At 33.2% G+C, this 12,124-nt stretch overlaps 1 pseudogene across 1 annotated transcript in view; it reads left to right on the forward strand.

The window, feature by feature from the left end:
* LOC143238531 (metabotropic glutamate receptor-like) overlaps positions 1-12,124 on the forward strand; it is a 44,909-nt pseudogene that overhangs the window by 23,234 nt on the left and 9,551 nt on the right. The window contains exon 2 of the transcript XR_013020627.1: positions 926-1,986. The product of XR_013020627.1 is annotated as a metabotropic glutamate receptor-like (transcript). The remainder of the gene's footprint in view (positions 1-925; positions 1,987-12,124) is intronic.

The raw sequence follows: 12,124 nt of genomic DNA on the forward strand, positions 1-12,124 counted from the left end.
ATGAAGAGTCTATTAATACGTATAACATATAAATAATGTATACAAAACAAAATATTTCAATTTATTCATGTACATTATGATGTTTTTTATGTAAATCAAATCAAATCTTAGAGACAACAGTTCTTTATCAAACACAATTTTAAATCACTTTTATTCAAATTCATAAACCTCTGGCACAGAAAATATCCTATGAACATGAGTGATTGATATAAAATTGCGTTATTTTTTTGAACATATAGTACTTACACGTTTTGAAATGAAAGGTACATGTTTTGATAACTTATTTTGGTAATTCGTAACATTTCATGACTTTTATCTCCATAACTGAAACATAATCCATAACTATTAACCGCTTGTTAGTTTTTAAGCGTAAAGCTACACGATACACTCTCTACCACAATCGATATGTCATCACAATTTTTAGTGCTAAAAGCCTTGACACTTACAAATGATCAACTCTTGGGATGAGGGTAAAGTAAGTGTCGAAAACTGATTATCATTTTTTAGTTCAAACAATAGAGGCACTGTAAGGTCAGATGAACAGCTTTATTTCATTAATCCGTAACATTTGATGATTTATACCTCCATCATTGAACATGATTGCCCTTTCAGCCTTGGGGGTATCATAATATAAAGGTTTATCCCACCATTCGTGAGTAAAAGACTAGCGCAAAAGTTGGTGGCAAGTGATGTTGAATATCTGTCACTTCTAAACTGAGGATAGCTAGTGTAGGTACCTCTTGATTAGCTTTGCGCGAAATTGAAACCAAACCAAATAATTAATATACCTTTCATGGTTTTTACATCAGATGAAAAACAATCACTTACAGGGATACTGCTTTTCTTGTGAAATACAATAAATGAGAATTAGTATCAGATGATATGTATTAAAGTGGTTTCAGACTTTGGATTTTTTTATTTCTAGATCTAGCAGGTAGTGAAGTGAAATTTGACAAACAAGGAGACGGACTAGGTCGCTATGACATCTACAATTATCAAAGAATTGGTAATTCATCGGTGTTTGAGTACAAGAGTGTAGGAAGCTGGTATGACGGACTTCATCTTGATTTAGACGAAGTGGTATGGAATCAAGGTGAGAAAAAAATTCCGGTTTCTATCTGCAGTGCTCCCTGTGGTGTGGGTGAAGTAAAAAAGATGCAGGTGGGAGACGTCTGCTGCTGGCTCTGCTCAAGCTGTAAGCCTTGGGAATACGTCCTGGACGAGTTTACTTGTGCAGACTGTGGTCACGGACGCTGGCCATATCCGGATAAGACAAGCTGCTATGATTTAATCCAGCAGTATATGCGATGGAATTCCATTTTTGCTATAGTTCCAATAGGAATCTCCTGCCTAGGCATCATTTTAACTGGCGCTGTTATCTTCGTATTACTTCAGAACAGTGACACGCCGATCGTCAAGGCATCAGGGCGTGAATTGAGCTTCATGCTTCTCACAGGTATCCTTATTTGCTTTCTAATGACGTTTGTCTTGCTCGCTAAGCCCAGCATGGAGATCTGTGGACTTCAACGTTTCGGTGTGGGATTTGGCTTCTCTATCATCTACAGCGCTTTACTGACTAAAACAAACAGAATTTCTAGAATATTTGACAACGCACGAAAGTCAGCTCGAAGACCTAGTTTCATTAGTCCAAAGTCACAAGTGGTCATCACGTCGGTTTTTATAGCTGTTCAAGTCATTGGAGCGGCTGTGTGGTTTGTAATTGAACCACCAGGGATCAGACAGTACTACCCGGATGGAAAACGAAATGAGGTGATACTAAAGTGCAGAATAAAAGACTCCAGCTTTCTGATATCTTTAGTGTATAATATGATTCTCATAACTATCTGCACTGTGTATGCAGTTAAAACACGAAAAATCCCAGAGAACTTTAATGAATCCAAGTTCATAGGGTTTACAATGTACACGACATGTATTATATGGCTAGCGTTTGTGCCCATCTACTTTGGCACAGGAAATTCTTTTGAGGTAAGTATTTTCGTTCAAGAACTTTTTTATTATATAAAGTGTCTTTCGTATTGTTTTTTTATTGAAATGTAATATAACATTATAGTTTTTCTCGTTCTTAATTTCATAAATATTTCTTCAATGTTTTTCATTCAATAACTAGAAACAAAGATATAAATTTTTCTCTTTTATTAGTCTATTTTGCTAAGACAAGTACATTAAAAATTATTTTTCAAGGTATTTTTAATTCAGTAATATAACCTTTACGATATTTTTGTATTTGTTACCATATAGGTATGGCAGTACAAACAATAGATTTTGATGATCAGATGTAAGTAGGCATTGCGATATTTTCTTGCAAACAGCAAGTTTTTGATTGTTTGTTTTTGAATATCGCACAAAGCTACACGAGGGCTATCTGCGCTAGTCGTCCATGATTTTGCAGTGTAAGACAATAGGGAAGGCAGCTAGTCATCACCACCCACTGCCGACTCTTGAGCTACTCTTTCGCCAACGAATAGTGGGATTGACCGCACCTATATAACGCCCCCATGGTTGAAAGGGCGAGCATGTTTGATGAAACAGGGATTCAAACCCGCAACCCCCAGATTACGAGTCAAGTGCCTTAAGCACCTGGCCATGTCGGGCCTAAACAGCAAGTATCAGACGTTTGAGTGAATTAAGGGCTTTGCTCTCACAGCGAAAAGAACGGCAAAAACATAAATTTAATTTAATTTCCTGTTTGTCCATATTACACAAGATATCAAAATCAAATACAAAATCACCACTCAACCTGGGTAGCTTTATATATTTTTGAATTTAATTGTATTTCACTAATAAATCATACTTTTACTTAATATTTCTAGGGCTAATGCGACTAATATATTTTATACCTCATTTATAACTTTATGTACTGAAATAAGATGCTCGCTTCGATAAAATGGCCACCACAGTATATCATTAATTGTAGCTTGCTGCAATGAGAGTGAATTGTACGTATATATACACAATGGATGATAGAGTTGAATGTGAAAGTCAAAGCAAGATTATTGTGTTTTTTTTTACTTAAAACAGCTTAACCAAGACAAGCACTCTCAATTTTTCATGGCTACAAAATAGGTATTTAAGGGAATTTCATTTTGTTTAACTCAGACAAAGAGGAATTATAGGCAGTTAAATATGCTGTAAGAAAAACACAGTTCAAGTTACTGCCTTACGACGAAACTTCCCCATATGGGTCCATCTTATCCCACTCCAATAACGTGTATTTCCACCATAAGATTTGCCACAATGTTCCACGCCAATACTAACGTTATTTTGCGCCGTTGTCCTAGATAATGCGACATTTTTCTCACAATGCACTATCTTACCTATCGCTGTCTGAAGCAATAAGATGATAACTTAAGTAATCTAGATATATTTTCTAAAATGCACCATTTATTATAAATTGCATTTTTATAGACAGGTGGAGGCCATTTTATCTCACCTTAGGGTCAACTTTTATCCAATCTCATCGGTAAAACAGCTCACAATTTTTTAGAACTGCATTTTTAATACCTAAAAACCAATCTTTAATTTAATTAAAATGATTTGTCTAATAAATTAAGGTATTTTTTTGTGTTTCATGACATTCAAGATGGCAGACTTATTATAATTTCCCTACTTTGAAAAAAACCCCTTTATAATAAATTAATACACGTCGATGTATATTATTTGAAGTGTGACTAATTAGTTAAAATTAAATATCATCCTGCTTTCTTAACAAAAATTTAATAGATATAATTTATTATCCCTTTTCAGTGTTTAATTTTTTCGGAAAGTTAATCAACTACTTACATTAATTTCTTTTCACAATTAGCTGTACTTTTATTTCAAGAAGAAATGGAACATCCTTGTACTTTTTCGTGGAAAGTGTATTTTCTTTTCCTCACCTATTATGTATAAGTTGTTCACTATATAATATTTTCATATAATAAAAAAGATAAAATAGACATACATATTTACACTATTTCACGAAAAGTATCATATTTCCATATGATAAGGTAATTAAGATCATTCAGTGTATGAGAAAGTAGAATATTGGTATTCACTCAACGTTGAACTAAAGAATTTTCATTCGTAATATATACATAACGAAAATGTAATTTTTATGTGTAAAACTTGTTGCTCTTTGTGCCAAAAATCATTATGTACAAAGCTTCATTCAACTCACGTTTTTGATGCTTTTTTGTTGACCCTATATATGCAACCAAAACACATTGGTGGATTTATCACACGTGTTTCTGATCGATACTCTTACTCAAAATATTTTTTATATTTACTGACCAGAAGTGACGAAAACAAAATATACATCACACTCACAATACAAAAATCATCTAACTATTCATCGGTCGCTAGTCCAGTCTCAACCAAAATTTATGGGATGATAGTTTGGAATAAGGAACATGTTCACATCTTCCATCTCTTTGTTGTCGTTTACTGAACATTTATTATTGCTGACGCTAGTTAAGTAGTACCAAGTCCTTAAAGTTTCTATAACACAGTATGGGCTGAAGACGCACGAACATTTTATACATCTATGGAGGGATGCAATGAAACAAACGGCTGCTACTATTGCAGTAATGCACAAATTCAGCTGGCATTCCTACTCCAACAACCTAATATGAAAAGCCATTTGTTGAGTTATACCTACTTTCTGCTTCGACCCGTGACCTTTCAACTTCTGCGACCACTAACCAATAATTAATTAATCATGTGAAACACTGTGGAAAGACATTAAGAGCTAAGTGTTAAAAGCGAGTAATGAAAGCAAGTACCACCCTATTTTGGCCGCTACTTCTTCATACAAAGTCACCCTGACCATCACGCAATGTGTACCATTGTTGAAGTATATAAATATTAAGTTATTGATGCTTATACAAAACCTGTGGCGGGATAATAACTAATAATATAATAATAAGTTATGTTATAAATAAAGTATATGAAAATTAGAATTTTTGTGTTATCTTTCATAGCATCTACTTTACGTTCGTTTTGTTGTGTTTTTTTTTCAGTTTATAACCTGGAAAAAGGACAAATACCTTAATTTATAGAGTAAACAAAAAGCTTCTTTGAGCCCAGTGATTATTTATTTTCATTTTCCACGTTCGTATCTAGTTAAATAAAGAATGTAAATGAAAAGAAGATCTCAGTTTCACTTTGTTATTCTAATTATTTTACAGTACTTTAACAATTTGTAACTACTAGTATGTATACATTGGCTCGCTAAAGTGAACCAAACCACCTGCTGCAAGTCTTTTATTACCATTCCACTAACAAAAAGCGACAAGCCACTTTAGTATTAGCGCTTACACTTTAAAGCCCTATATAAACACTTTGCCATTTGTCAAAGTACCTTCAGTCTGGTTGCTATGGTGATCTGTTGTCAACAAAATTGACCAAAAGAGAGTTACAGACCACTTCATCTTGGTATATATGGCAAAGTGATGTATATCATACGCTTTCAACAGAGGTATGGATGTGATTAAATTTGAATCATAATACCATGCAAATTGTAAGTATATGTATATCTACATATACAAATATTTTACAAACATTGTGAGTTTATCGCCTAATAACCACTAAAATAAGTCGCATTTGCTAATATGTTACATTTTTATAACTGTTTCATGGGCCAGCCTAATTTCGGATTCTAACCGAAACGGTCAATCACACTATTCGTTGGTAAAAGAGTAGTCTAAGAGTTGGCGGTGGGTGGTGATGACTAGTTGCCTTCTCCCTAGTTTTACACTACAAAATTAGGGACGGCTAGCGCGAATAGCTCTCGTGTAGCTTTGCACGTAATTCAAAAACATAGTTTCAGAAAAAAAGTAATTGAGAAATATTTTTCAAAAGGTTAACAACAATAACTTATACTACGGAAATATATATATATATATATGATTCGTGCATACCATAAGGTTTTATTTTAAAAAATAACATCCAATAATCCAATCATGATTTTAACTTAAACAGTAATTTTATGTAACATCTATGTAAGATTCAAGTTACGCTTATACTGAAATCATAGCAGATAGAAAATGGCTAAATTATAACTCATGAATCTTATTTCAAGACGTCGCTTAACTACAATACATGTCGTGTAGAAACGGTCAATTGAGAACGCTGCTCTTTTCAACGCGTACGAAATTAATGGTTTACGCAATATGAATGTTTTGTGGATTATACATAATTCAAGAATTGGTGAACTAGTTGTGGATTCGAAGTTTGTTTGTTTTTTTTAATAAGGTAATAATGAAGTACGTTGTTAACTAAGTTGGTTTGCATTTTGGTGTATGTCATGTTTAATGTACACAAACACACACATATATATATATAGTTCTTTGTTTTGTATCCCACTTTGCATCTATTCGTGTTTTAACCAATTTTACGTTTGCGTTTTGAAATTTAATTGTCCAAATGATTTGCTCATTTCATTTCGTTTCCAACATTGCAGTACAAATACTGCACTCGGATAACAGGACGGATCTACAAGTTTAGTATATTTAGGTGTCTAGCAACTATGTATACACAAATGTGTAAATTGAGTTTTAAATAATTAAAACTTACATACGGGAGTAGTAAATACGACGACAAGATATTGTTTGGAAATACTGTTCTCTCGTTTATTTCATCTGAACCCGCTGAATTTATTATAGATAGTAACATAATCAGAAAATACGTTTAAGAGGATATCTGTTAAAATATATGTAACAATAATTTGTAATTCCATTTAAATTAAAGTTTCAAACATGCCTATAACATATAAGCAATAATCGAATATGAATTCAGGCAATATTAAACAGATTTTCTTTGAACTAATGTGCTATGCTAAAACAACGCTTTTACAGGGGCTATGTTGGCGATAGAAAATAATATATTTATAAAAACATTGTTCAAACTTAGACAAATATGTTTATGCACGCAGAATTGTAGAGTAAACGTTGTAGTGATATATAATTTTGTGAATAACTGTAATATGTAAATTCATATTACAGTATTTTATTAATAAATATATATTTATTGTTAGCAGCTTTATTTATCTTACATAGTTTGAAACTCATTTTTTATTTATTGTTGAATGGACGTTTTCACCGCAATATAGTGATTTAAGTCTATATAAATAAAACACTAATGTGCGTGTATGTATGGGAAACCTTTTGGAATACCTTAAGGTAGGAATAGGTATAAATAGTAGTAGGTATTGCAAAAAGAAAGGTATTTGGGAAAGATACCTGTCATCACCCAGAACCTAAACTCTGACAGTATGTTTATGTGTTTAGATTTTATGAGTACATTTCGTCATTTATGTACAGACATCTAGAGTACCAGTACCATCACCCTATTGAGGTTTAATGCTTACCCCCCAATACTCAGCGCTTCAAAGTGCCGCAAGTTTATACTTTGTCATTTCTGATCTGACAGTTTGACTCAAAGTGATTTTTTAAACTAAAGTTGTTTGGTGAGTATCACGTGTTGTGCAATAGGTTTAACCTCACAGTCATTGAAACGCCCGGGATAGTCATCATATTTGTTCATCCTTAGTTTAAGCAGATCACTAAACTGCTTTAATTACTGGAAATGCACAGTACTGCTTTCACAGTCTACAGACATTATACGTTCAATTTGAAAATATCACAGCCAATAAAATGTTTCGTAAGCGAAGCACGAGTTTTCTCTCTCTTGTAAGCATTAGCGTGGTAACTTGCATTTCCGTAACGTAGTAACCAGATCCAAGAACCTACCAAAATGAAACTTAGCTTTCACCACAAAACTTTCACGTCTGTGTCTGTGCGTGTGTGAATGAAAAAAATGAAAGGAGTGAAGGAAACTAAAAAAAGACATCTAAGATACGACTCTGATATATTCGTGGCTTGTTACAGCCCTGGTAACATGTGTAAGAAAAAAGTACTTGAAATAACTTGAAGACAGTTATATATTCAATAACATTTAATAGACTTATATTTTACATGCATAATCTAGTGGTGTCTTCATGAACTGAAACTACATCAGTAAAGAGAACATATAATTACAATGCCACCATAATAATAATAATATTTATGGGAGCTTCAATAACGTGCATTATATAGACTGAATTGTTTGATTATTTTAAAGCAGAGCCACTTTGCACCATCTTTTATGTTCACCGCGGGGATTCGAACTCAGGATCTTAGCATTGTGAATATATAAAGTGGGACAATATAAGCTATAAAAATCTATTGTCACACAAATGTCTTTCTTTTAAACGGAATATACATTGTCGAGTACGTTTTGTTTTAGACCCGGCATGGCCTGGAGGTTAAGGCACTCGATTCGTAGTCTGAGAGTCGCGAGTTCGAATCCCCATCACACCAAACATGCCCGCCCTTTCAGCCGTGGGGGCGTTATAAAGTGACGGTAATTCCCACTATTCGTTGGTAAAAAGAGTAGCCCAAGAGTTGGTGGTGGGTGGTGATCACTAACTGCCTTCCCTTTAGACTTACACTGCAAAATTAGGGACAGCTAGCGCAGATAGCCCACATGTAGCTTTGCGCGAAATTCAAAAAACAAACAACATGGGCCTTAAATCAACGCAGTCTAGAACATCCCAACAAACCAGATCGGTTAAAATCATTCCTAACTAACTGAAAGTCTAAATAACTTTTTTAACAGCTTCAGTTGATCCTAATATCATTTGTATTCCTTTATTTATCTTGTAAAATCAGATTCACTGAAAGAACTTTCATAAATATTGTATTTTATAGAACCGAGCAGATCTGACGCGTATTTTGTCCATGTGACATTGCACGAAAATATTTGTTATGAACAGTGTCGCAAAATGGCGACAAGAGATGGTTGCGGTTGAGAGCTGTCTCTTAAGATGAATGGCCCTTGTTGCTGCAAAAAGCATAAGAATAACAAATTGAGAGGATAAGCATAAGAAATTTGAGAAATGTTCTTTGTGGCCATGCAGGGGTAACCAACTACTACATGAATCACATCACGTTATACGGCTTGTTAGTCTCCTTTCTTGTCATTCTTGCTGTATTTTTCAGTTCGTTAGTTGTTCTAAAAGCCTGTTAGTTGTTCGATGAATACGTGTTGTTCATATGAACTTTGTGCTCATTTTGGAAACTAAAAATGGTTAACCACTTAGTTTATGAAAACAATTAAAAGTGGTGTTTGTTCACAAAACTATGAAATACTGAGGTAATACTGGCAAGTACCAGTGTTAAATATATTTTTGATAAGCAATGTTTGTGTCTCAAAATTTATTTACAGTTCTCTATGTGTTGTTGTGGCTTTATACGATTTATTCACTAAGAGTATTTCTTATTTATTCTTTATAATTAATTTTTTTTGCAGTTGAAGTTTCATTAAACTTATTCTTTTTCACAATCAATCGATGTAGTTAACAGCATCAACTATATGATCAAGCTGACTTTTACGAAAGAGAGATGTATCTATTAAAACAGTTCTTGTATATCTGGATTCTTTCCTCGCTGGGACAGCGATAAGTCTTTGGGATTTACAACGCTAAAATCAAGGATTTGATTCCCTTCAGTGAGCGCAACAGACATCCCGATGTGGCTTTGTTATAAGAAAGCACACACACATCCCTCTAAATTCTTAACCTACGTTTCTGAAGTTAATCAGGAATTACATATATTTATTTAGAACCAAAAGGTCGATCTGATTTCATATTTCGAAAAGATGATCCGTGTTTTTATTTGTACATTTATCTTAATTCAAACTAACAGGCCTTTGTTACGTTCCTTGTATGGATCATCTTGAGGAAAAGCTAGAAACAAAAATCCTTTAAACAAGCTAGTAGTGAAGAAACGAAACGCTAAATATGTTATTGGCCAATGAGATAATAGTATCACACCCACTGATCAAAGTGAATCAGAATTTTCTGTATATGGCATCATCAAATCTTATTAAATATCTGATACACGTTTATCCTTCTGAAGTTTCCGAGATAATGTTTTGCTTCAATAATTTCTTCAGTTATTTCTATTTTAATATGAAAAAAAATATTTTATTTACATTTTTTTCTTGGAACGTACAATGAACATCGTCCATATGGACGTTAAGTGCGTGGTTACTCTAGTCCTTTGCATTGACCCTAACAAGAACCAGTTTTAGTTGCTATAATTTGATAGCAACATTTCGTACTGATGAAGCAAATAACTTCTGATTTTAATAACAAGCAGAAAATATTTGTACTATTTAAACTCATGTTTCGTTACAAACAGTAATTTCTAAAATACTTTAAACAATTATTAAACTAGGCATTTTTAATGAAATGGTTTATTTTTGGCTCTTATCCTCTGGTAGTTTAGCGGTAATCTTTATAACTTATTATTCTAAAATGCTAAGATTGATCCCTGAGATAAACACAATGCAGAGATAAGCCAGTACGTGGCTTTGCACCAAAACAAACTGCGCTATGTTCGTACTTCTTATTTTCCACGCCTCATTTACTTAATATTTAACTCTTACATAATCATTAATACTGATATGTCAAAAGAGTGGCACAATCAACGTTTCTTTTAAAAATTATGCAAGAACAGTTATTCAAGTTCTTTGTAACTGTATTAATTTCACGTTGTAATGAGAAAGTCATTAATTAAATCTCTACTAATAATTCTAACTGTTAACCGTCTTTTTCTCTTACATATTTATATGATTCTGCATTTCTCAGGGATTAGGCATATTATATTCGATAGGCGTAATTGTTCAAGAATTGACCGTCTCGTTTCTCGTTCATGTGTTTTTATAGAATGTTGAGTTATAAGGTATCCACAATATCAGAAAAACACATAGACTCAAAGAAGACTTAACATGTTGTGTTAGATCTGCAGAATATCGAACTCAATTTTTTGCTCCGATACTATAGCTGTTTCCTTCTAAATCACAAATTCTTTAGATAAAACGTAAACATGCATATGGGGGGAAAAATTACAAATTTTACATATTTTTAGTCCAATATCCTTTAACTTTACCTTCCTCATTTTATTTCCTTCTATTTTTTTCTATGAAAATATTATGAGAAAGTTTACGTTTCAATTACTAGGTATATATAATAAAAATCACACAATGATGCGTAAAACAAGTACATTTTATTACCTAGGTCATAAGCCTATGAGTGAACGGATTTATAGCAAATTTTTATATAATTTTGTAAACTTTCAACAAATATTCGTGTTAAAACACACAGTTAACCCTCGTGAATACCTTTTCTTAGTCATGCTTGATATACATCGTTTGTCTTCAGTTGATTACTAGCACAAGCGTCAAACATTTTCATCTTCTCATTTTTGCTTAAATATAGAATTCTTAAAATCTAATTCTTTTTGACAAATGCTAGTTGACGCTAATATAAGCTTGCTCTAGGTAAAAATTATGGACCTTTAAAGAACTGAAAGTAGCTTTTTCTTGTCAATTGTTTGTCCGTTCAGAGGGAACTGACAACTTCAATTTTGAGGATGACTGCACTTTCGACATGTGCTAAGCTAGTACCATTTCAAAAGATGGGGACAGTAAAGTATAGAATGTGGGTTGGATAGAACACTTTAGAGTACAGTATACGCAGGTAAAAAAAAGATTGCACAAATTGCTTTTGTTGTACAAAAAAAACCAGTCAGTTGTTTTCAACTTTTGTGTGTCACATAGTGAGTTAGGTCTTTCAGAGCAGTAACCATAAGTCATGTTATCTATTTGTGTAGTTTTGTTCTTCACTATAAACAAACATAAAATTAACTCATTTTACGAAAGTATTCACAAATTACTTACCACATTATTCAAATATCTGAAAGATTTTTAATATTTTTAGAAAATTATTAGATTCCAAATTTCACAAATTTTCGAGATTTCTTTAATATTTCTTGGCCTGGCATGGCCAGGTGGTTAGGGTGCTCGACTCGTAATCTGAGGGTCGCGGGTTCGAATCCCCGTTGTACCAAACATGCTCCCCCCTTCAGTTATGGGGACGTTATGATGTCACGTTCAATCCCACTATTCGCTGTTAATAAAGTGTAGCTCAAGATTTGGCAGTGGATGGTGCTGTCTAAGCTACTTCACTCTATAGCTTTTTGCGAAATTAAACAAAAACAAAGAAACAAATCAATATTTCCAA

This window comes from Tachypleus tridentatus, chromosome 13 (genome assembly GCF_004210375.1).
Source record: "Tachypleus tridentatus isolate NWPU-2018 chromosome 13, ASM421037v1, whole genome shotgun sequence".
Lineage (NCBI taxonomy): Eukaryota > Metazoa > Arthropoda > Merostomata > Xiphosura > Limulidae > Tachypleus > Tachypleus tridentatus.